Source organism: Cryptomeria japonica, chromosome 1 (genome assembly GCF_030272615.1).
Source record: "Cryptomeria japonica chromosome 1, Sugi_1.0, whole genome shotgun sequence".
NCBI classification, from domain to species: Eukaryota; Viridiplantae; Streptophyta; class Pinopsida; order Cupressales; family Cupressaceae; genus Cryptomeria; species Cryptomeria japonica.
Genome location: NC_081405.1, coordinates 39,966,163 through 39,990,423, shown reverse-complemented (window position 1 = coordinate 39,990,423; position 24,261 = coordinate 39,966,163). Strand labels below are relative to the sequence as shown.

At 34.6% G+C, this 24,261-nt stretch overlaps 1 pseudogene across 1 annotated transcript in view; it reads right to left on the bottom strand.

Annotated features, from left to right (window-relative positions):
• Positions 1 to 17,564, bottom strand: part of LOC131027400 (vesicle-associated membrane protein 721-like) — a 61,488-nt pseudogene extending 43,924 nt beyond the window's left edge. Inside the window, exons 1-3 of the transcript XR_009102490.2 lie at positions 17,143 to 17,564; positions 5,487 to 5,628; positions 5,252 to 5,372 (exon numbers count right to left, since the gene is read on the bottom strand). The product of XR_009102490.2 is annotated as a vesicle-associated membrane protein 721-like (transcript). The remainder of the gene's footprint in view (positions 1 to 5,251; positions 5,373 to 5,486; positions 5,629 to 17,142) is intronic.
• Positions 17,565 to 24,261: the final 6,697 nt, after the last annotated feature.

The following is a 24,261-nucleotide window of genomic DNA, read 5'->3' as shown; positions in this document are numbered from 1 at the left end:
TCAAATACTTCCCATTCTGGATCAGGTTGAGGATGGCAATCAGGTTCAACATTATTTTGAAGAAGAAAAAGATAAGCCCCTTCCACACTTAATCGGGTTGATCAAGAAATAATAAATCTTGATGTGTTGATGGGACCAATCACGTCACATATGTTAGAAGCATGAGCTTGTATGGTTGTCATTGATGTCAAACTTGGTTACCGGATGGATATTGGTCTGAATATGCTTTAACAGACCTTGGTTATCTGGATAGAGTTTGGTCTGGATAGTCTTTTAGTGTTGGTTGCGCCATCACGTATTTAGGGTGGTTCGGAATGCTTTTGGTGCCCTCCGGATATGTTGTTAATTGCATTGCGGTTTAGTGGATCATGTTCTTTTGATCTGGATATGTGTTGGAAGATGTGTTGAGGTGATTATTTGGGTCTCACTTTGGTTTGTGGAGGATCCCCGCATGGAGTATTTTGTATTGGAAGTGATTATATGGCCAACTGATTGATTATATCTACATTTTATGTTTTGTAACATCTTTTGGAATATGTGCTAGTGTGTGCCGATTGTCAGATTGTTCATGGGATTATGTATTATGATATGTTTCGGTTCCCTCTTTCTCGTGGAATGGACCAATGTAAGTATTTTTGGTCCGGGTGGCTTATTTTGTATAATATTGTCTTGGTCAACCCTTATTTAGGATTTCAATGTTGTATCTCATATATAAGATGTGCAAAAGGATGAATTGAGTATGGATGAGAATTGAATTGTGAGAGAAGTGTATGCAAATGATTTGCAAGCAAATTTGAGTTTGTGGTAAAGTGAAAGTCAGTTTGGGAAGAGTTTTGAAGCTGATATATTCTGCCAGACAGTTGTGACAATGGAGATTATCAGAGATGTTTGCCATGTTATTGGTCACTTGATTATTATTAAGGACAATTTCATGATCAGCAGGATCCTTCTCATTTTTAGTTCATCTATTTCATTCATTGCTGATTGACAGTGAGTCCTTCGGCAGCAGCTTGTATCTTGTCCTGAAGAAGTGTTCTTCAGCTGCACAAGTCGTTTTGTATCTTGCCTAAGGTAGTGCACCTTAGTTCTACAAGTCCTTCAAGTGTTGGTGCTCCTTGGCTACAAATCTAAAATGTTGTAAACATCGTTAATCATATTATGAGTTAGATTCTCACCGTGGTTTTCTCTATTCGGGTTTTCCACGTATATCTAGTGTTCATGTGTTTATGTGTTTCTGCTTGATGTGTTGATGGTGTTGATATTGAATAAGTTAATTAATAACTGTTTTTGAAGTTTTGGACTAATTCATGCCCCCCCCCTCTCAATCCTGTTGGGTGTTCAACAAAATACAAGGAGATGGATAAGTCAACAGGTTAACAAGTTGAAGGAGCAAAATGTTCATTTAACCTATGATTTGATGAGGGGCTTGGAGTCACGATCCTTTGACGATGAAATGACTGAAGAATCACAAGAGGTCAAAATCAAAGAAGATAGAGATGGACAGCAGGATAGAAATCATTAAAAAGGGAAGAACATAGTTTAGAATTCATAGTCCAGAAAGATAGAAAGGAAAGAAGTTCCAAGTGAAGAACCAAGACAAAAAAGATATAAGTCAGGAACAACCCATTCATCAACCAATGCTTCTTTGTTGCAGGAGGTTGATATTTTCATGGACAAGAATGCAAAATCTATTGCGGAGAATGAGCTACAAAGAGAAGTTGGATTAACTCCAAGTGTGCAAGATACACAAAGTGTAAATGAGTCCATGGAGTACATTCAACAAAAGAGTCAAGAAAGAAGTTCTTCTCAAGGAGTAGACATTCCTCTTGACAATCAACTAAAAGATCAAGAAGCAATCTCGATTGAAGAAATCCTAGGACATCCAAACATGGGATTTCTGAATGAAGATTTCAATAAAGGGATGATATCAATGTTGCGAGGAGTTCAACAACAAGAAGAACTAGATGAGAATGAAGAACAATCGACAATTCCTAAATGGTTGAGGAAGCAAATGAAGAAGAAATCTATAATAGAAAGTGATTCAATAGATGAATTAGAGGAGTTTCTAAGGCGGATAGGTAATACTATGGAAAAGAAGAAAGCAAAGAAATACTCCAACATTACAAAGGAAAGTTTTGAGTCTCGCAAAATCCAAGTTGCAATTCCAAAGGTTGATAAGGCAAAGGAAGATATCATTCCAGAAGAATATGATGTTATGACATTTGATTTGGGGCCAACAACAAAGGAATAGGAAGTTGAGGAATTGGAAGATTTTGTAATGACCATTAAGGAAAGATTGAGAAAAGAGGAAGAAAAGAAGAATCAGTTGAAGGTAGAAAACAAGCAATTGAGAAACTACATACAACATTTGATCAATCCAGTCCAATAGGCTGAAGGAACATTTGTACCTCCTGCAACACTTCCAAAAGAATCAATTGAGGGCTTGGAGGGAATGAGGTCAACGGCTCAAGCAATAAAAGGATGGATTGGAAGTGTTTTGGATAGAGCGAATGGATTCATGGAAGAATTGGTTCAAGTGTATGGGAGAGTTGTTGCTCTCTTGGATAGAATTCAAGCCATAGTTGCGTTATGTCAAGAATTCCATTTGTCAAAGAGAAGACTATTCCATGTCTACATGTATTACTGAGCATTTCTAAACAGACTTTAGTTGATGGAAATGTGATGGAGATGAACCAAGCATGTGATTTCCACAGTTGGTACTGTGCTTTGATTATGAAAGGGGAGATCCTTGAAAGGGTAGAGAATGACTACGTTCAAATATAGATGGTCAAGGATATTCAAGATAGAATCCTTGTTTTAGTGGAAGCAATGTTTGATCAAGAAATGAGTGATGATGGAAACATGAATGTAAAGGACCTAAAGAACAAAATGCAAAGTATTTACTTTAAGGCTACAAATTCTATTCGAGAGGATCATATGGAAAATGTTGCTTCATTTCTACTTTTCATGAATGGTATCTAAGAATTGGGAACAGAATGGGAAAAGACTCTGGCCACATGTACTACTAACTTGGCAATCATTGATTATAAAGTGGAGAATATGCCAAGTGCACCAATGGATGTGCTCAAAATTATCATGTCCAAGTTCATCGAATTTGCTATCAAAGAAAGAGATAAAGGGCATGCCATCCTAAATTATAATTTGTTGTAATCCTAGATTCCTAGTCAACATGGGATTTTCTTATTTGCCATGTGTTGTTGGGGATATCTTTTATCTCATTGGTCAGCTTAGTTGATAAGGTGGTAGTTGTAATTACCCTTCTTTAGGGTTTTGTTGTCTTAATCTTGGCCATTGATTTTAAATCAATCTAGGGCCTTGGTTGTAATTGGGAGCTCTATATAAGGCTTGCCCATTTCATTTGTAGTAAGAGACTTTTGTGGAATTGTTTCTAAGATACTGCCAAAATAACTACAAACTCATTGCAGCTTGGTGAGCACATGTTGTTTTGAATGTTAGCATAGGTTCCTACTTCTCAAGTTAATTATCTTGGCCATTGATTTTAAATCAATCTAGGGCCTTGGTTGTAATTGGGAGCTCTATATAAGGCTTGCCCATTTCATTTGTAGTAAGAGACTTTTGTGGAATTGTTTCTAAGATACTGCCAAAATAACTACAAACTCATTGCAGCTTGGTGAGCACATGTTGTTTTGAATGTTAGCATAGGTTCCTACTTCTCAAGTTAATTGAAAGAGAAAACATTGTTGTTGATTTATGGTGAAAGCTTTTATGTTCATACAATTTGTGATTTGTTGATTGCAAATTGCAGTGCATGGTTAGTCTAAAATTATTTCAATAGCTTAACTTTGATTGCTTTATGCTCATTGATTTGCATGCTTATGGTGTTAATGTGTATAAGTGATTTGAAAATCATTTGCATACCTTAGAAGATTGCATCATCTTTGTGTAGTTGTTATCTCATGGCGAAGCAAAGTGCGGTTTGGTTTGACTAAGTCAATAGTAATCTCTTGCATTGTTAGAAGTAGAAAAGATTTCTAGACCCTCATTCCTTTTGCATTTTATTTCAAAGTCTTTGTTAATATTAGTTTCAAGAGCCTAATTGTAAAATCATAAGTTATTCAAGTCTTAGAGCTTAGAATTGCTAGAGTTTTTCTTGTGAAAGAAGTGGTAAAATCCTAGAACAATTGTGTAAGTCCCTTTGTGAAAAAAGCAATATCACATCAAATACATTGAATCTATCCAAATTGCACGTCAAGACCTGACAAAACAAACCTTGGGGTTGCCTTACTTGATTGCATTGTTTAGCATATGAGGTTTCCTTGTTCAAGAGAGGATATAATACTTTTTATTATGTCGTCGAAGTGTCATAAAAAATACATCAACACATACCTTTCAAACCAGATCAATAAATCTGCTGAACAAGTCAAAGATCATTATAATGAGTCACAATCACCTAAACATCAATGCAATGAAATCAAGAAGTGAGGCACCATAACAAGTCACAAATGAGGAAGAAAACTATTTTTTTCTGCTTTCAAGCCACTGCCTATTTTTCCATGCCATCAAGTGAGGACACTCATAGGACTTGTGAGTAACTTGCTAGACCCAACAAGCTTGTAAGCATTCGCATGCCTGCAGGTTACTCACAAAGTTTTCAATCACTAGATGGGGCCACTTTCAAACACTGCTTCATTCTCAATGTGTTCTAAGAATTCCAACACTCCATCAGCCAGATTTATTCCTCCCTGTCCAGCTTGTTGTCATCAAAGTTCAAAGAATCTAAGGAATTCAAAAGCATAAATATTGTTCCTGCCTCCACAATCACTTACTGTTTATGTGACAATTGGAACATTTTGATTCCTGTATGTAAAAATAGAGATTTACAAAGATCCCATCCTCTAGGAAAGGCAAATATCATATAGATTAGAGGACAAATTTTGAATGACCAAAAATATCAGTGACAATGTAGAAACTGGTTTCGACTCATCAAAGGGACCAACCAGATGACAGGACTTGTAAGTTGACGTAACAGCATCTTGTCATGCCGACATTAAACCTTAGAACTGATTAAAATAGGCATGGTCCACAATTGGTTGCACAGTTGATAAAAAGTTATTAAGCCAAATGAAATGCTGTCAGGCTTAAACCTATATTTGATAAGTAATTTCATAACACAGCAGGTTCACCCGTCAAAATAAAAAGAAAAACAAACTCAGCCAAGATGAAAGCAAGAAATCATCAAAAACCTTTCTAACATACAGCAAAATTTTACCTTCTCAATGTTTTCCATCATGACACCTTTAACCTCTGAAACCTGAGCTTTCACTCTGGAAATTTTGGTTATCTCTTCTGGATGCTCCGCACAATAGTCCATATGCTCCTTCAATTTAGGTCTGAAATATTGATCAAAATAAATGTCAGATCAAAGAGTATACAGGATAATTCTTTTAGTATCATTTCTTCAATTTTACTACATTATGATTAAATCATTCTAAACAAAACTATACCCAAACTCCTTGTTAAGGCTATTAGAAATAGCTATTTCAGCTCTTCCACCACTGTATCTCTTCTTAAAATCTTCTTTGATACGCTCAAGGAAGGCCATTGGTACTTGCCGTCCAACTGATTCCTCTGCAACAACACCATATGCTGCAAAATCCAGGAAAAATGGCTAGTAAAATTGTATTCAATTGACAAATATTCGGTTAATTACCTATCCTGTCCCTAAATAATTTATAACTGTTTCATATGCATGCTTTCAAAAAACTGTCAAGGAAATCACAAGTACTACCATGTTGAGATGGAAATAATGAGACAGCAAAAGCTGTTACTGTCAACAAGATTTATTCTCAATCCTTGAATCATTCATAGCAGACCTCTATTTGTGCTCTTAACAAACTATCGAGGAAAACATAAGACCAACAACAGTTGCGAGGCCCACACGGGTGGCAGATAAAAAACCACAAAATTGTCCCATAGCAATCAGTAGTCTAGGGAAGAGAAAGAAGATGCAGCATACTGGAATTCTTGATAGAGATATTGCAGATGTATAAAGGATTTCAAGTAGAAAATATGAGATAGTTCTCTAAATGTTGAAGCAGCTGTGGTTTGATTCCACTTCACCAGATACATGCCACATGGTGGGAGTTAAAGATTAGTAACAATCATAATGAGTACATTGACATTCTTAACCCCAAATAATAAGTAATGGACCACTGATAGCGCATGTTGAGACTAAAAAACCAACAAAACTGATGACCAGCACTGAATTTCAACAATGAACAGAGATGACCCAGTTCATTGTTGAAGCACATACGGAACAATTGCCTGACATGTAAGATATGAATTATACTTCCAAGGAACTTGAAGTGCAATATCTAAAAAAAAGTATGCGAATGCATTTGGCTGGGTATGTATATGCTAATTTGTTCTTTTCCCTGGTTATGCTGTTCAGTAATTGTTTCTTGTTTATATGTTACTGTCTTAAGGGAGGGGTCCCTTTAATAGAACTCCATAAATTATCTTAAGAGACTATGGGAATGCATGAATAAGGCTATGCTCCTCAGGGATGCATCCTCTGCCCAAAATGACCTTGTCTCCTATAGAGCACATTCAGGATGTGGAGATGGATAGGAAACATCCCCACATTGTCCCCTTTTTTTGCAAATTCTAGAAATGTCCCCTAGACATCAGATATTTTCCAAAGGGTGACCTTGTCTCCTATAGAGCACATTCAGGATGTGGAGATGGATAGGAAACATCCCCACATTGTCCCCTTTTTTTGCAAATTCTAGAAATGTCCCCTAGACATCAGATATTTTCCAAAGGGTGCCTGGGTATGTCAAGGGTGGCTAGCCATCCCCCATGACCAGGCACTTTTGGGGAGCTTTAAAAAAAATATAATTTTGAGGAAAAAAGAGGGAGGGAGGAATGGTTGGGCCCACAAGGACCCATTTGCCCCTTTAAACTAAACCTAAACCTAAAACAGCCTCCAAAACAACTAAAAACTAAAAAACAAACTCATTTTGATATTTTCCAATTTGTGAAGAAGAGAAAAGGAAGGAACAGCAGTGAGAAGAAGAGAACAATGGAAAGAAGGCAATAGAGTATCAAATCCACATCATTTGAGGTAAGTTTACCATCAATTATTCATTTGTTCAAATTCCTTTGCACTTTTTTTAGTTTTTTAAATTTTTTTAAGTTTCAAATACTTAGAGGGTTTTTTTTTTGGTTATATGTTTGCATTTGCAGTTCTGTTTTAAATTCTTAACAAAAAACAGAATGAGCAGAAATGGAAGTGGTGAGAGTGAAGAGATTGAAATTAAAATGCAACAAAGAACTAGAGATCATAGAAGTACAGCTGCCAGTGGGAGTTCTTCTAGGAGTGGGAGTGTGGCAAGGACTGCAAGTTCAAATAATTCATTTGAATGCCCTTCTGAACTCCTCAAAAACTATGCAAAAGGCCCATTTAACCCCAAAATACCTCTTACAATTTGCAACATGCATAGACAAAGACAAAAAAAAATCGGGGGGGGAGTAGAGTATGGCTGTCATTCGGGCAAGAATAATTATGGGGGCAACTATATTGTTGGCATATGATGAAGCGGTGATAATGTATGTTGTCATTGATGTCAATAAGTGCTCAAGCAGGTGAACCGGTATGCACTGGTATAAAGATCGGAAGCAGTTATGGTCAACCGGATGTGTGGACCGGTGTCGGAATTCACTAAGTGTGACTACCGGTTGGTAGTCTCAGTTCAGCTCTAGGGTTTCCGGTTTGGCTTGTGCGGTGCAACCAATGATATTTTGTGATGAGTTAGTTAAGAACAAGGATAAGGATCAAGATGCCACGTCAATTGTGTGCACGTGAAAGATTTCTTTGAGGATCTTGCATGTGAAGATTGAATGCATTGAATGTCTAGGTCGGGAATGTGCGTTTTTCTTAGCAATATGTGAAAAGCGTGTGATGGGTTACTGTTTTCCAGATGCGGTGAAGATTGGACGATGCAAAATGACTTGAGATCTGTTTTAGATCGTTTCATTCTATGTAATGTATTTGACGGTCAGGATTGGACCGCTTGTAATTGTAAACCTAAAATGTTTAGGGTTTAGGGTTTATGCTACCGACCTAAATGTTGTCTATAAGGTCAATGAGTTTTGTTATTGTAGTGGTTGGCAAAAGTTGTGTTTGTGTCCGCATGTTGGAGATTTGATACTTGCCAAACCAGAGTGAGGAATCTGCAGAGTGTGATTGCAAAAGAGAGAAACTAAAAAGGATCTACCTTAGCAAGGAGTGTTGTTATCAGATCGGAGTTTTACCTTTTGTCTTCTAACCATTTCAACAGAAGGTAAATCCCTTGACCAGGTAGCTTTAACAGGCTTTGTTGTAAATCCTCTAACCAGGTGACTCAAGTTTATTGAATTCTTTAAATCCTCTAGCGAGGTAACCTTTAACAGGGTTTCAACCTTTAACAAGGTATATAGCCATCCCTTAACCGGGTGATCCTTAACCGGATCGGTTCCTAATAGGACCTTATTGTAAAGTCTTTAACCGGACTAGGCTCCTAACAGAGCAGACTTCAAGAGAGTTCACAAACAAGCTTGTGGGTATTCATCCCCACCGTGGTTTTTCCCATTTGGGTTGCCACGTGAAAAATTTGTGTGTTATGGGTTGTGAGCTTTTCATGTGATGATTGAGTGGTTTTTGATTAAGTTAGATATGCATGCATTGTCTAATGGTTGTGGTTTTTATTGGTACAACTCATGCATGATTAATCTGGTGAAGTAGCTATCAAGATTTGAGATCTGTTGAATGTTGCCTGAAGTATTTTTGTTTAGCTGGTTTAGCTGTCTGAAGTAATTATGTTTAACCGGTATTGCTATGGTTAAGTACAGTGGTGAAGACAACAGGTTATCTATGTTTTGATTTGTCAAAGTGTCGGAGCAAGTTTTTGTATGTACTGATTCACCCCCCCCCCCCTCTCAATACCGGTTAGGACCTTGGTAGTTCATCATTATTCATCATATACAAGAGTCCATTCTCTATCTTTCATGTAAAAGTGAACTAGAGGTAAAAGTTTGTGAGGCTATAACTCTTTTTGAGATGGCCAAGGTAACTAGGTTACACATAGAGGGGGAGGCAAGAAAGAAGGGAATTCCAAAGGAGAGTATGCAAACTGATGTGTCATTGCCTACCAAAACTATTGATGTCAGAAGTCATAGAGGAGAGAGTTCTATTTCTACCAAGAGAAAGAAAAAAATTACTAGTGTTGTAGGGTTATTTAATGCACAATCATGATAAGTAGTAGATGTTGGTATTATGGATGACTTCGTCATGTGTTGCATTGTTTTGTCATTGATGTCAACACTTATCTTTCTGGAGGTCTACATTGTTGATTTGGCACTGGTTGTATTGGTTTGTTGATGAACCGGCACATTGTGGTCCCGGTATGGATATTGGCTTATGCACAGTTACCGGTATATGTTTCACCGACAGCTCAGGAAGTCGATGATGACTTGTTATCATCTGGAGATCATTTGGTTATGTCGAAGACATGGATTGGATGTTTGCATTTGGCGTTTTGCATATTGGTCTGATCGGGTTCACATATTTGCCTTAACCGGCAGATAGGTCCAGGTTATGAACCGGCATAGGAAAACATGTTCCAGATCAGCATGGCACGATTTGGAAATGATTTATTGATTGAATAATGTGTAAATGTATTGAGGCCGACATATTGCATTGCACCAAGGCTTAGTTTGTAATTGATTTAAATGTAATATCTTTTAGGAGCCGACCTAACCATTAGGTCTTAGGTTTTGTATAAATAATTGTAAGATCTTATTTGGAAGAAGAGTGTGCATATGTGTTGAGATCATTGTGAAGAACGAAAAATAAGCAGATCCTTGTGTGAATCACGCAGATATCATCTGAAGGTTGAAGGAAGGTTGTTAAAGGTCATGAAGGTGTTTGGTCCTCATGCGCAGAGCTTAAACCTGTATTGAATCCGGCATTGAAGATGCTAAATTGAAGCAGTACATTGTTATTGGATTTAACCATCCAACTGTGTAGTCAGTGTGACTCCTAATTTTGTGATTGAGCAGTGAGCTCTAGGCGGTTGGCCTTTCTGCATGTGCAGACCCCATTACTGTATTCACTTACCATTTGCAGTAGTATCATCTGATTGTGGGTAAGGTTTCCCACTGTGGTTTTTCCCCTTGCAGGGTTTCCACGTCAAAATCTCTGTGTCATGTGTTGTGGATGTTGTTTCTCTTTCTGTTTCATGCATTAAGTTGTACCGATAATACTATAACTATTAATCTGTTTTACTGGCACTGAGTTTTAAGTTGGAATAATTTGTTTTGGGTTGCAATTTACTGACAACTGATTAACCCCCCCCCCCTCTCAATTGTCCTTCCCGGTTCCTAACAGTCGAGTCTTCCACTACTAAAATTTTGTAATGGTCATACAATTTCATTTCATGTGGTACGTTCTCCCTATTTCAAACAAATGTTCAAAGATGTGATAGTTATTGGTCCCTTATTTGTTGCCTTTAGAGAACATAAACTACACACCAACCTCGTTGATACAGAATATTCTAAGGTGAGTGTGTTGATAGAAGAAATGAGGCAAACTTAGATAAGGGATGTCTACTTCATCATAGATGGGTGGACCAATATCAAACATCAGCCACTTATCACTATCATTGTCACATGTTCAGTGAGCTCTTGTTTTCTAAGAGCTATTGGTTTTCCAAGGAAGGAGGATGGAAACTTCCAATTTCAAATTTTGAAGGATGCCATTAAAAAAATTGGAGCCTTTAATGTTGTACAAGTGATGACTGATTCAACTTGCATATGTAAATTAGTAGGCTTAATGGTGGAGGGAGCCTACAAGCACATTTTGTGGACCCCATATTGTGTTCAACCGTTCAACAATACATTGGACATCAGGAAGATAGATTGGGTGAAGGCAGTGGTGATAGAAGCTAGAGATATATATTTGTTCATTTGCAACAATCATGCTTCACTTGCTTTGTTAAGACTTTTTTGAGAAAATAATTCCTCAAGCACATGGATACTAGATATGCCAACTACTTCATTTTTTTAGAAAGGATGGTTGAACTGCAAGAGCCACTACAATTAATAGTGGTTGATTCAAAGTGGAGTTGATGGCTAGAGGTAAGCGCACCTAAAGAAGAAACGTGAAACAAAAGATCGTTGACGATGATTGGTGGTCCAAAATAAGGTAAGCAATTAATAGTTTTATTATTAAATTTTTAAAAAGTAATTTATTAATATTTCTAACTGACAAATTATTTTCATTCTTTATATAACATTCACTATGTCATTTAAGTCTTCAATTCTTAAATAATTTTTGACTTGTTTGCACTTGCAGATATGTTCACTCCTTCACCAAACTGGTTATGCAAGTCATGAGATATGCTAATACAAACTCTCCTAGCCTTGGAGTCAAAGAGATTTATGAGACCTTTGATGGCATTCTTTGTTGAATGAAGCAAGCCATTTATACCTAGGATCCTACTTTGGGATTCTATAAGGAGAATATTAGGCTCATTTTGACATAGCAATGGAACACTATGAACACCCCACTTCATATGACAACCTATTCTCTAAATCTCAAATGGTATGTAACTAGGCCTAGACCTCCATCTCATGATGAAGATGTGAAAGTAAGGCTCATGAAGGCACTTCAAAAAAATGTATGTTGATGAAGAGTCTTCTTTACTTTGCACATAATGGCTTGCCTTTGTCAATCTCCATGGTCTAACCTTCAGCAAACCAAAGATGAAGATGAATAGAGCTATGTTAGCTCAAACCAACCCTATTAGATGGTGGATGTGACATCGCAAGGATGAATTAGAGTCGAGGATACTTGTTGCATACCTCCTTTCACAAGTTGCCAATTCCTCTATTGCAAATAGAAATTGGTCCACATATAGCTTCATCCAATCAGTCAAGAGGAACAACCTTATCTCTAGACGGTCATATGCAAACCCCTAAATATCGCCAACCTTGAGCCTCACATTGGGATGTTGATCCTAAATATGCTATACAAGTTGATGAGGAGGCATAGCAAGGATTGGTTGGGGTTTTGTTGCATAAGGCAGCCCCTCATTGTGGCAATGACTCGAACTAGAACTCCAATTTTGATGTAAACCTACCAGAGGCAAAGGTTGATTAGGGACAACTATATATTTTCTATGTTTTTGTCATTTTGTAGTTGAAACTTGCAACCTTTGGGAATTTTGTTGTAATTCTTATATAATATATATGAAAACCGATAGTGAAAACATTTAAATTTCGCTAATTTGCTTGTCAATTCTCAAGTGAAATCTCAATTCAAGTCTAATATTATGTATTAAGGTCTTATAACATTTATGATAAATGCCATATGATTATTTAAAATTTCTTTATATTTTAAACTTTTCCTTATTTTTTTAATAAGTATCATTCATCCCCTAAAAAATGATACTGGAAACACATCACCCGTCCCCATCACAGAAATTTGGGGGGCGTAGGAACAAGAGTATTTGTAATGGAAGCTAGTATATTGTTCATTGAAAGTGAACCCCTAAACAATATGTGTTATACAAACATATGTTGACTAACTTAGAATATAATAGACTTCTCATCATTGCTCAAAAATTATACCTAAACCATTTACATCTAAAAATAGCTTTGTATCATCTACCAACAATATAACTTTCTCAAATGAGGAATATCTAAAAATAAGATCAAGTTGAAAGTAAAGCACCCGACAACATATGGAATGATGAAAAAAATGAATGATAGGGGAAGAATCTTATTATAACAAAGTGTTAACACTAAACTTTAGTGTCCATCCTACCAACATGAGGTGTAAACTTTTAAACTAAGTTTCCAAATCAGAATCAATTATGGGTACAGATGTATGAGTACAGTATGTCAGTACAGAAAAATAATTGGGAGGGGCATGGGTTATGATCTAGGTGCATCTGTACAAAACAAATATAAATATCACAAATATATACATATTTGCAGCCTAAATGCAGGAATTAAGCTCAAAATACCACATATCATGCATATGCTAACAAAATTACCATAAATATTACAAACTTGAAATACAGTATACTAATGCAATATCAATTTATTCATTGTTCACTATTAAAATAATGCAATCAGTAATCAGTTTCATATATGTCTTCATCAAGACCAACATCAACACCACTAACATTAGATGATGTACATAAATTACAAGAACCACAAGCAGCCCCACTGCCACTCACAGTAAAAGTATGTTGGCAATCTAACTCCTCAAAAAGTGAATATGGCTAAAGAATCAGAGATAATTTGTGACACTGCTTATTGTGTTTTGCTTCCTCTTCGCAGCTATGAATCTTATTTTGCTGCTGTTTACTTGTCAAACAAAACACACTATTTGTTTTTTACCTAATACTTGTCAAAACAAAATACCAGTGAAAATGATCATCTGTTTAGGGTTGTTTTGCTTCCTCTTTGCAGCTATGAATCTTATTTTGCTGATGTTTACTTGTCAAACAAAACACACTATTTGTTTTTACCTAATACTTGCCAAAACAAAATATCAGTGAAAATAATCATCTGTTTAGGGTTTAGAGCGCAATTTTGATGGACAGAAGTCAAACAAAATGCATTGAAATTGTTTCTCGCTGCTGGAGTCATCCGCAATCACCTCAACATAGCTGGAACTGCCCATGTACATTCATGAACAATTCCAAATGAATCTGTACACAGTGACCTAGATGAATCCAAAAGTGAATTGAACCTGATTCTGATTTTTAAATGAATCATACCTGGTACACCTAAGTTGTTGGCTGATACAGGGACATAGCTTTCAAAAGAGAATAATGATCCCAAAACCAAAAACTAATTCACATGAGCTATATAGTGAAATTAGTAGATGGACACTCAAAAAAATGCTGTAGGAGAAAAATTTCTGCAAGAAGGGTAAAATGAATATGAAGATGATACACAGTTCCTCAAAACTTGTGTATAATACACTGATATCAGACACAAATACATTGATATCTGCAATAATAACCCAAATCATGAACTCTTAAAACAGGACCATCAAACAAAGGTTGGATATGTTTTTTAAAATCTAAAAAAATTGTCAAAACAGAAAACAATGATCTTGATAAATCCAAGAGATTGGCCTAAGGGTGCTAAAAGCCTAAAACTCATCTTTCGCAATTTTGCTTTGTTAGATATGATCTATTATTTCATTACTTTGTTTACGAGCTTTTGCTTACATATTAGCACACATCATTATCGAACACTATTTAAGAACTGAAGGGTAAAATGATAATGAAAGGCACTTCATTATTGAACACTTGGAACAGTCCAATGATAAAATTAGAAGAACTCCAAGAATATACTTTTCAGTGAGGCTGAAGGTACATTGTTCTAGACACTTTAATAGATCCTGCAAACCATTGTCTAAAGAACATTAAAAATCATCATCATATATATACACATCCATTTATGTGTGCATGTGGCATGGCCATGTTCTTGTACCCGACTTAAAAAGTATTTTTGCATGCTATGTTTTGCCAATTGGCCAAATTTCGACAATTACGATAGTTTTGTATAAAATGACATATTTAATAGATTTGACATATATATATTTTGAGTCACTACCATGCCAAAGACCAATTTGGAGTATACGCCACCCTTTTAGCATTTTTCTGTTTACCTTATATATTGTTCAACTAGTTGTACGATCCTACACCCTCCGGATTTGAACCAATGACCTTTATTTATGTATCACACACGCCCTCACCAGCAGGCCCACTCAAATTAGTTTTTTAACCAAAAAAATTTGACAAACATTTCAAACTTGTAAAACGTTTCCACCCCTTTGAGTTTCTCAGTACCAATATAAACATAACAACTTTCCACTTGGAATCTCAACCTAACAAATATTAAACGTTGAAAATGTGTTAATAACCAGAACAAAAAGACAAACTATGATTTCAATTGAGTTCAATTTCGTGATCCAGCCCTCCCATGAAAACAAGTTGTCCAGAGTCCAGCAAGCATTTTTTGTTAGCCAACAGAGATTTCAAAATTTCAATTACATAGATTCATTTAGTTCTGCACGTGACAAATGCACAAGGGCAAGTACCAAAGGTTAGCAAAGCGTGAAGCTTGAAACCAAGACCCATATGAACAAAGAATGCATGGGCATACACCACAGTTCATCTTTACATGTACATTCAAATTGACCGAGACAGTTATATATGTCCTATTGTTTATTTACATATTTTTCAATTCCTATTCATCAACTAATTTCTTGTCCATTTTGGCAAGAAGTACACACTAAAGCTAGCAGTGGCTTTCGCAATCGAGAATTATAATTTTTACCATATCCCAACATTGCACAAAATAGTTAGTTGACTACTGCAAATAAATATTTATCACGCTGAAGAATGAAACAAACAATCTTCCTATCCAAAATTTAACAGAAAGATCCTGATAATGAAAAACATTGCCATAAATTTCATGGAAGCAAGGTTTCAAAATTAAAAATTAAGTTAAAATCATTAGTAGGACAAGATGATTTCAATAATGGCTATTACTAAGGGAGAAACAAGAAATACTGATTATTTACAGTCAAAATTCAAAACACAGCAAGCAAATGTCTACATTAAGTATTTACTATGCTGGTAAATAAATGGAACCCTATTCTAATTCAACAATCAATCCTAGTGATGAAAAATATTGCGAGAAATTTCATGAAAGTTAGGCTTCAAAATAAAATAAGAAATGTTGGCAGAACAACATGATTTGAATAAAGATTATTAGCAGGGAAGAAACTCAAAAATTAACACTGTATTTTCCGTCAAAAAATAACGATCATTTATAATTAATTTCATATTGTATAATTCGTATTTAGCATGCTGATAAAATAAACAAAACCCACTTCCTATTCAAATTTAAGCAGACATCAATCTTAGATTCTTAATAATGACAAATTTTGATATCAATTTAGGCAAACTGACGCGTAAAAAGCAAAATAAATAGCAGGGGCAGACAATAAGAAATAAAGCCTATTAACGAGGGAGAAATATTAAAATTATCACTGATCTTTTACAGTCAATTTCAAAACTTGCACAAAAATATATAAATAGTCAATTTCTACAATAAGTATTTAAAATTATATTTAAAGAAAAATAAGGGAAACCTAAACCCTTATCCAACGTTTAACAAAAAGTGGTCCTGGTGATGGAATATATTGCCTTAAGTTTCATAAATCAGAGGCTTAACTAGCAATTAAGAGTTATATGCTGGGCAGAACAATTTTTAATAAAACAACTACCGAGGAAGAATTAAACAAGAACACTGACGACAGGGAGTGATGAGTATTATAGTAAAATAACACTTGTTATTCCCTTAAGAATAATGATTATTTACAGTATATTTAACAGCGCAGTTAGCTAATTTCGGCAATGAGTATTTATTACACTGAGAAATAATGAAAAATATTGCGTAAATTTCATCAATCTGAGGCTTGAAAAGTAATTAAGAGTTATTGCTGGGGCAGAGTGATGTTAAATAAAGAAAAGCACCTGGGGAGATATTTAATCAACGAACATTGGCTTCTTCCACCAAGAAATAATGAGTACGTTAGAGTAAATTGACAGAGTCTGTATCTACCAAGAATAATGATTATTTACAGTAAATTTCACAACATGAACGAAAGTTGTGCGCTAATTTCTACAAATAAGTATTTATCACGCCGAAAAATAGAAGAAACCCTCTTCCTGCCCAACATTCGAGAGTAACCAGTCCGGCTAATGAAGAATCTTGCAGTAAATTTCATAAGTTTAGAAAGCACTTAGGAATTAACGGCATAAATAAATACTAATACCAGCAGAGAATTTCAAAAACCAACAGTGGCGTCTTCCATTGAGAAATAACGAGTGTTTACAGTAAATTTCACGCAGCGAGTAAGCTTACGTATACAATACCCGTCCAGCATGCCGAAAACCAAACTAAACCCTTCAATTTCAAACAGAACAAAAACAAAATCCTAATAATGAAAAATGTTACCGTTAAATTTCATCTTCCAGACGTTTAAGAAGCGATTGACCATTAAAATCAAAGCATTGTACTTACTGAATCCATCTTCAACGAGATAGTTAAAAGTGTGGCGATCACAATTGTATGTGAATTTGTTGTTTGTAGTAGGAAGCTTTTCCAGGCACTGGTACGCAATTAAGGTAAAATTTCCGGTGAAATCCGTGTGGTCGGCCAAAATAGCAGTACCCCTCGAAACAAAGCTATAAATCAGCGACTGCTGCGCCATTTGCAGGATAACTTTACCTTCTTCTGCACTACACGATGCACAGCAATTGAACAACGCTATGAATTGTGGGAGGCAAACTCGGTTGCGTGTTCGAATCGCAGGAAAGATTGCAGGCGCGCAGAGAGTTTTGTCGTATTTTCCTTACAGCTTATATTGTAACGTTGTTTCATCGCATTCTTCGGTATCATCTCGTCCAACTCATTTCTATTCTGCTTTTTGTTGTTATTTTCTTCGTCGTTAACAAAGTCGTTTCCGTAAATATATCGGATAAATTAATTCCGAACGTTGTTTTTTTTCCGTATTTGATTTTTATCGCTCTTCTTAAAAATATTGGGGAAAATAATTTCAACGAACCATTTAAATGTATTTATTTTCTTAAAACATCTTTCCTTTTTTTCTATTCAAAGTCCAGCAGCATTATTTAAATAATAAAAATAATAAATAATAATAATAATAATAATTTCACTAAGTTTAGGTCGACTTTGGCGGGCTTTGACCCTTTAAAAAATATGAATATTAAAATTAAATTAAGATTAAATAACATCCTAAAACAATAGATAATCTCTTGTAGTTGGATTAAATGTTTGGAATATGTCGCTTTTTGAAAACTAATTTTATTGTCATTAAATCAAATACTTATTTTTGACACAATTTTGACTTTTTCTTATGTTATGGTCTATTTTTGTAAAGAAGTCAATTTTTAGTTGCTCCATGCAATGGAACGCATGAAATTATAGGAGAGGCTACGTTTTTAACTAGTGATTAATTACTGATTAAATTATTTTATTTGAACCAATCAAAATATTTTATTATTTGTCATACAATCAATTTTAATGTTTTAGCTTTATGTAAATGACCATTTTTTATGTCAAGTAAATAAAAATCCACATTTTGTGGAGGCATAATAAGGTTGTTTCTAATGACACGTATACTAACTTATTTACCGAATTTTCGGCAATGACAACTATTCCTATATTTTAGGATAATATGGATGCCTTTTTAACGTGAATAACAAAGAAACTAAAACTAAAATAATCTATATGACAAAGTAATGGTTATTTAATCTTCATACATAAATTTTAATTTTCAAAAAATATTATTCATTATTTTTATTAAAAAAATAGTTTTGAAAATGTAGTAAATACTAGTATACGTATAACTATCAAAACATATAATGAAGTTATTTCATGGATTTGACAATCAAGAAAAATAATATATATATATATATATATATATATATATATATATATATATATATATATATATATATATATATAATATTTGATATTTTTCTTTTCTTGATATTATTATTTGTATAAATATTTTTAAAATAAAATTAAACTTTATATTTACAATATTTTACTCAAAACATAGGTGAAACTATCAATATCAAAGCTTATAATGAAGTTATTTGATGAATTTAATATTTTATTTTTTTATCACACAAAATTCAAAACTCTCCAAATAATCAATGAAAATAATAAAAAACAAATGTTCATGTACCAAATAATCTTTACACAATTTGTTTTTACTTTCTATTGAAACTTGACATTGGTTTTTCCGGGTTTGAATTTCAATTTACTGAACAAAAGTGTTTTGACAGAATTTGGTAGGAACTATGTTGCAATGCGGCCTTGCTTTTTAATATGAATTTAGTTAATTTAATTTATAGTTGTGATAGACTATATGATAAAATTTAGAAAATTTTAGTTAATTTCAATGATTAATTAAGTAGTTATCTATTGTTTGATCATAATGTATGAATTATAGTTTAGGATTGTTTATTCTTGGATTTGTTTGAAGGAGAATATTGAAATATGAATTAAATTGTTGTCAAAATTTAGTTAGGATCAAATCCACAAGTGTGAAAAGGAACCAATCAAATATGTGGATGTAGATTTGAACTTAAGTGTGAAAACAAACTTTAACTCATAGAAATGAACTTGTGGCTTGTAGAAATGAACTTGAGACCTTCCTTCGAAAATGCAATCAAAGATTCACCTCGACTATTAGACCTATAATAAAAGATTAATGGCGTTAATGGTTACCTTCATGAGCTTGCTATGTGAGGATCTTCTCCTTATGGTAAGCCCTTAAATTTGACTTAATTATTTTTTATAAAAGTAAGGAAGACAGCATGCAATGAATGCATCAAGCACTACCCTATAAGAGCATCTTGGAACTTAAAACTTGGAACGAGATACAAAAGGGTGGTGCAAAGACCTAGTATGAAACTAAAGTTTCAAAACTTATCTTTGAAGGGATGATGCAATCAAAAATATCTTTGAATGCTAATATAGGGGCAAGAGTGGTTCTATGAGTGACTAAATTGGATAAGAATTCCTCATGGGTTTGGATAATAAATGGACATGATGTATTATATATTCTAGATGATGAAATAAGCCTGGGGCAAATGTGTAAAGACCTCAACCAAATTAAAATAATAATTCACACATAAAAAACATAATTTGAACTAAGTTGCTCAAAATATAAGATTAGAAACAAAATTTTAATATGGATTTAATTAATATAATTTAGTTAATTTAATTTATAGTTGTGATAGATTATATGATAAAATTTAGAAAATTGGAAAAATTAAAGTATGAACATATTGAGTTTATTTCAATGACTAATGAGTAGTTGTCCAATGTTTGATCATTATTTATAAATTATAGTTTAGGATTGTTTATTCTTGGATTTGTTTGAAGAAGAATATTGAAAGATGAATTGAATTGTTGTCAAATTTTGGTTAGGATCAAATCCACAAGTGTGAAAAAGAACTCAATCAAATATGTGGATGTAGATCTGAACTATAAGTCTCAAAATCATCTTTAACTCATAGAAATGAATTTGTGACCTATACATCTTCCATGTATGCAATCAAAGATTCACCTCAATGATTGGACCTACAATAAAAGATTGGAAATGTTAACAAAAGCCTTTGGGAGCTTCAGTAAGTGAGGATCTTCTCCTTATAATAAGCCCCTAAATTTGACTCAATTATCTTTAATAGAAGTAAGGAAAACAATATGCAATCAATTCATTAATCACTACCTTTTATAAGAGTAACTTGGAGCTTAAAACTTGAAACAAGATACAAAAGGATGGTGCAAAGACCTAGTGTGAAACTAAAGTTTCAAAAATTGTTTTTAAAGGGATAATGAAATCAAAAATATGTTGCAATACTATTGTATGCAAGAGTGGTTCTAAGAGTGACTAAATTGGATAAGAATTCCTCATGAGTTTGGGTAATAAATGGACATGATGCATTATATATTCTGAAAGATTGAATAAGCTACGGATAGATGTGTAAAGACCTCCACAATATTGGGTTGTTAATGGGCTTGGTAGGGTAAATCCTATTTGTGTCCCACATTAAGGGAGGGTATGAAGTAAACCAGAGGCGGGATGGGTAAAGATTAACTTTGATGGGGCATCAAGAGAAAATCTAGGGACTTTAGGAGCAAGGTGTATTGCAAGCAATGAGGAAGGTAGAGTCTTGTCCAAAGGTGCGCAACACTTACTAGAAGGAACAAACAATGAAGCAGAGGTAAGAATGGCACTATTGGCCACTATATTAGCGGAAAATCTTTCAATGACAAGATTACACTTGGAAGGGGATTCAAAAATTGTAACAAATGCAATTGCAAAAGGGGTCTCACAATGATGGAGAATTAACAAAATAATTTAAATTATTGGTGAAAAAAATTAAAAATTTGCAAGATTTAAAATTTCACATATTCGAAGAGAGGGCAATTAGAAGGCTGATGTTTTGTCCAACATGGGATGTGAGTTGGACCTTCGAGCAGTGAAGGGGTGGGAGAGAGGTGGGGTATGTGTGGATTGTACTGTTTGAATTTGAAGAATGTTTTTTTTTTTAATAAAAAAAATTGGCTTGTGTGACAATATGTATTTTGTTCATATTTAGGATGATGTTGGCCTGGCTTCGTGCGCATATTTAATGCGCTAGGCTTTGGTACGTTGCCAAACTCTGCTCACCCATTGACATGGTGCTTGCTCATGGGCCGTGAGGAAGGTGACATGATATATGCATTCATGGTTTTTACAAGGACCGAAGGAGGACATCCTTGAAATGAGGGCGTATTAATAGCAACATTGGATGGGACTATAAGACGTGTCTTTTTAAAGCAAGATGGAGAATGAGTTGGCATTTGATCATAGAATTTGAGAGGAACAATCCAGAGAGCGACATAAGGCAAGAGATATACATCACAAGTGGCACCCATAGAAGCAAATTTTTCACCTCACTTAATAAAACAGTAGTTGGCATTTTTTGGGAAGGTCTTGAAGAAGAGACTTGGAGGAACTTTTAAGTTTGATGATGATTTGTTCCTACATATTATTGAAACCCTGTTGGGAGAGGAATATCTACTCTCTAAGTTTTAATATCGCACCAATATGGACATCATCTCCATGATGGTGGCATGGGGTTTACAATTTGGGACAAAGGAGGAGGTAGTGTAGGTTGCCAAGGCATGTGTGCCAGATCCTTCATTGTATGGTTTAACTTCTTTGATGGCTCGAGTTGTGGTAGGTCGAGGTTTATGAAACCCTTTGGTGAGGGGATAATGCTAGACAGTAAGGCTATGGCGAGATGGAGTGAATCAAGAGGCGAGGACTAAGGAAGCCCGTCTAGGTTCAGAAAACTTGAAAGACTACCTTCGAGAGAAAGAGGTGGAGCTATGGAAATCCAGGGAAGCCAAAAAGGATGTGGCCAATAGGATGAAATTTTCTCCTAAAGATTACTGGATCAACGACTCGGGCAAGAAACAAATAAAAACTTTGAAAGTTTAAATTTTCATTTGTTTTTGGTAATAGTTTTATCTTAAATGTTTATATTCAGTTTGTATGGGAGGGTTACATGTTGTAATTTTAGGGATGAAATAATAGTTTATCAGGTTGGGTAGTCATGGTATAGTAGATAGACTTATAGTTTTAAAATTTCTAAACAGTATCGGTGTACTAATTGGTTTGCAATCTTCCATGCCAAAAGTTTTCAGTAGTTATTTTACATATTTAGTTTTACAGATAAATATTCCACCATCCAGTTGTTAGACCTACAACCCAATGAAAAATTTAATCTCACCAATAAGAGACATTTCAAATTCTTTCTTCATTTCCTCAGCAAAATCCATACATAAATCATCATCACCACCAAAAATTATATCATCAACAAAAATTTATGCTATCAACATTCTGTCTCTATCAGTCTTTAAATATATGTTATCGTCCTCGATGGTACACTGAAATCCTATTTTGATCAAATGTGTATCCAATATTTCAAACCAAGCTCTCGATGCTTGCTTCAAACTATATAGTACCTTGTGTAATTTGCAAACCATATTTTCATCTTCACTTAATGCAAATCCATCTGGTTGTTCTATATATACTTCTTCTTCCAAGATACCATTCAAAAAAACTTATTTAACATCCATCTGATATACCTTAAATTCTTTAAAAGCAGCAAAAGCAAGTAACATTCTTACACCTTCCAATCTTGCCACTGGTGCAAAGGTTTCACCATAGTCTTCTCCTTCTTCTTCTACATAGCCTTTGCATACAACTCTTGCTTTACTCCTTACAACCTTGCCATCTTCATTTAACTTGTTTCTAAAAACCCATTTTGTACCTATAACATTCTTGTCTTCCAGTTTGGGAACAAGTGCCCAGGTCTTTTTTTTCTCTATCCGATCCAATTCTTCATTCATAGCATTAATCCAGTCATCATCCTTCAATGCCTCTCTTACTGTTTTAGGCTCAAGAGTAGAAATCAGACAAGAGTTTTCTCTAATTTTCCTTCTAGTATGTACACCAGCATTCTTATCTCCCATAATTTGGTCTTCTAAATGATTTAATCTAACATACCTTGGTATTACCGATTCCGGTGTTGTGCCTTCTTCTTCTTGTTCATCATCTTCTTCATCGCTTTCTTCATTTACCGGTTACCTATTTCTGCATTGTTTTGTTCATAATTGTTCTGCACTTTTGGTTCTATAAACACAAAGTTTTCTTCATCATTTACAGGCTCAGATCTGCTGGTCTCATCAGGTTTCTTAGAGAATTCATCAACCTTAACATTTACACTTTCAAATATCTTCTTAGTTTTTTTGTTATAATATTTGAATGCTTTACTCTTGGTAGAGTATCCAAGAAATATTCCCTCATCACACTTAGCATCAAATTTTCCAATAACACAATCTCTCTTAATAAAAAATTTACTCCCAAAAATGTTAAAGTAGCTGACATTAGGAGTCTTATCATTCCAAAGTTCATAAGGTGTTTTATTAATACCTTTCTTAACAAGTACCCGGTTCAAAGTATAAACGGTTGTACTAACTACTTCCCTCCAAAACATCTTAGGTACTTCACCTTGTATGAACATTGTTCTAGCAGCTTCCACAATTGTCTTGTTCCTTCTCTCAGCAATTCCATTTTGTTGTGGAGTTTTGGGTGCTGACATTTGCCTCTTAATTCCATGTTCATCACAAAACTTCACAAACTCATCAGAAGTGAACTCACCTCCCCGGTCAGATCTCAAACATTTCGAACTCCTCACGGTTTCCTTTTCAACTAAAGCTTTAAATGACTTGAATTTACTGAAAGCCTCAAACTTTTCTCTCAGAAAAGTTACCCACATCAACTTTAAAAAATCATCATAAAAATCATAAAGTACTTATCACCATAATAGCTTCTAGTCCTCATAGGACCACATAGATCAGTGTGAACTAGATCAAGAATATGCTCTGAAGAAAAAATTTTACTCTTAAAAGATATAGAAGTCATCTTACTCATCTGACAGTCCTTACACAACACACTGTTCGGTTTCACAAGCTGGGGCATACCTCTCACGATACTTGATTTGCTAACCTTTATCAAATTGTCAAAGTTCACATGACAAAACCTCTTGT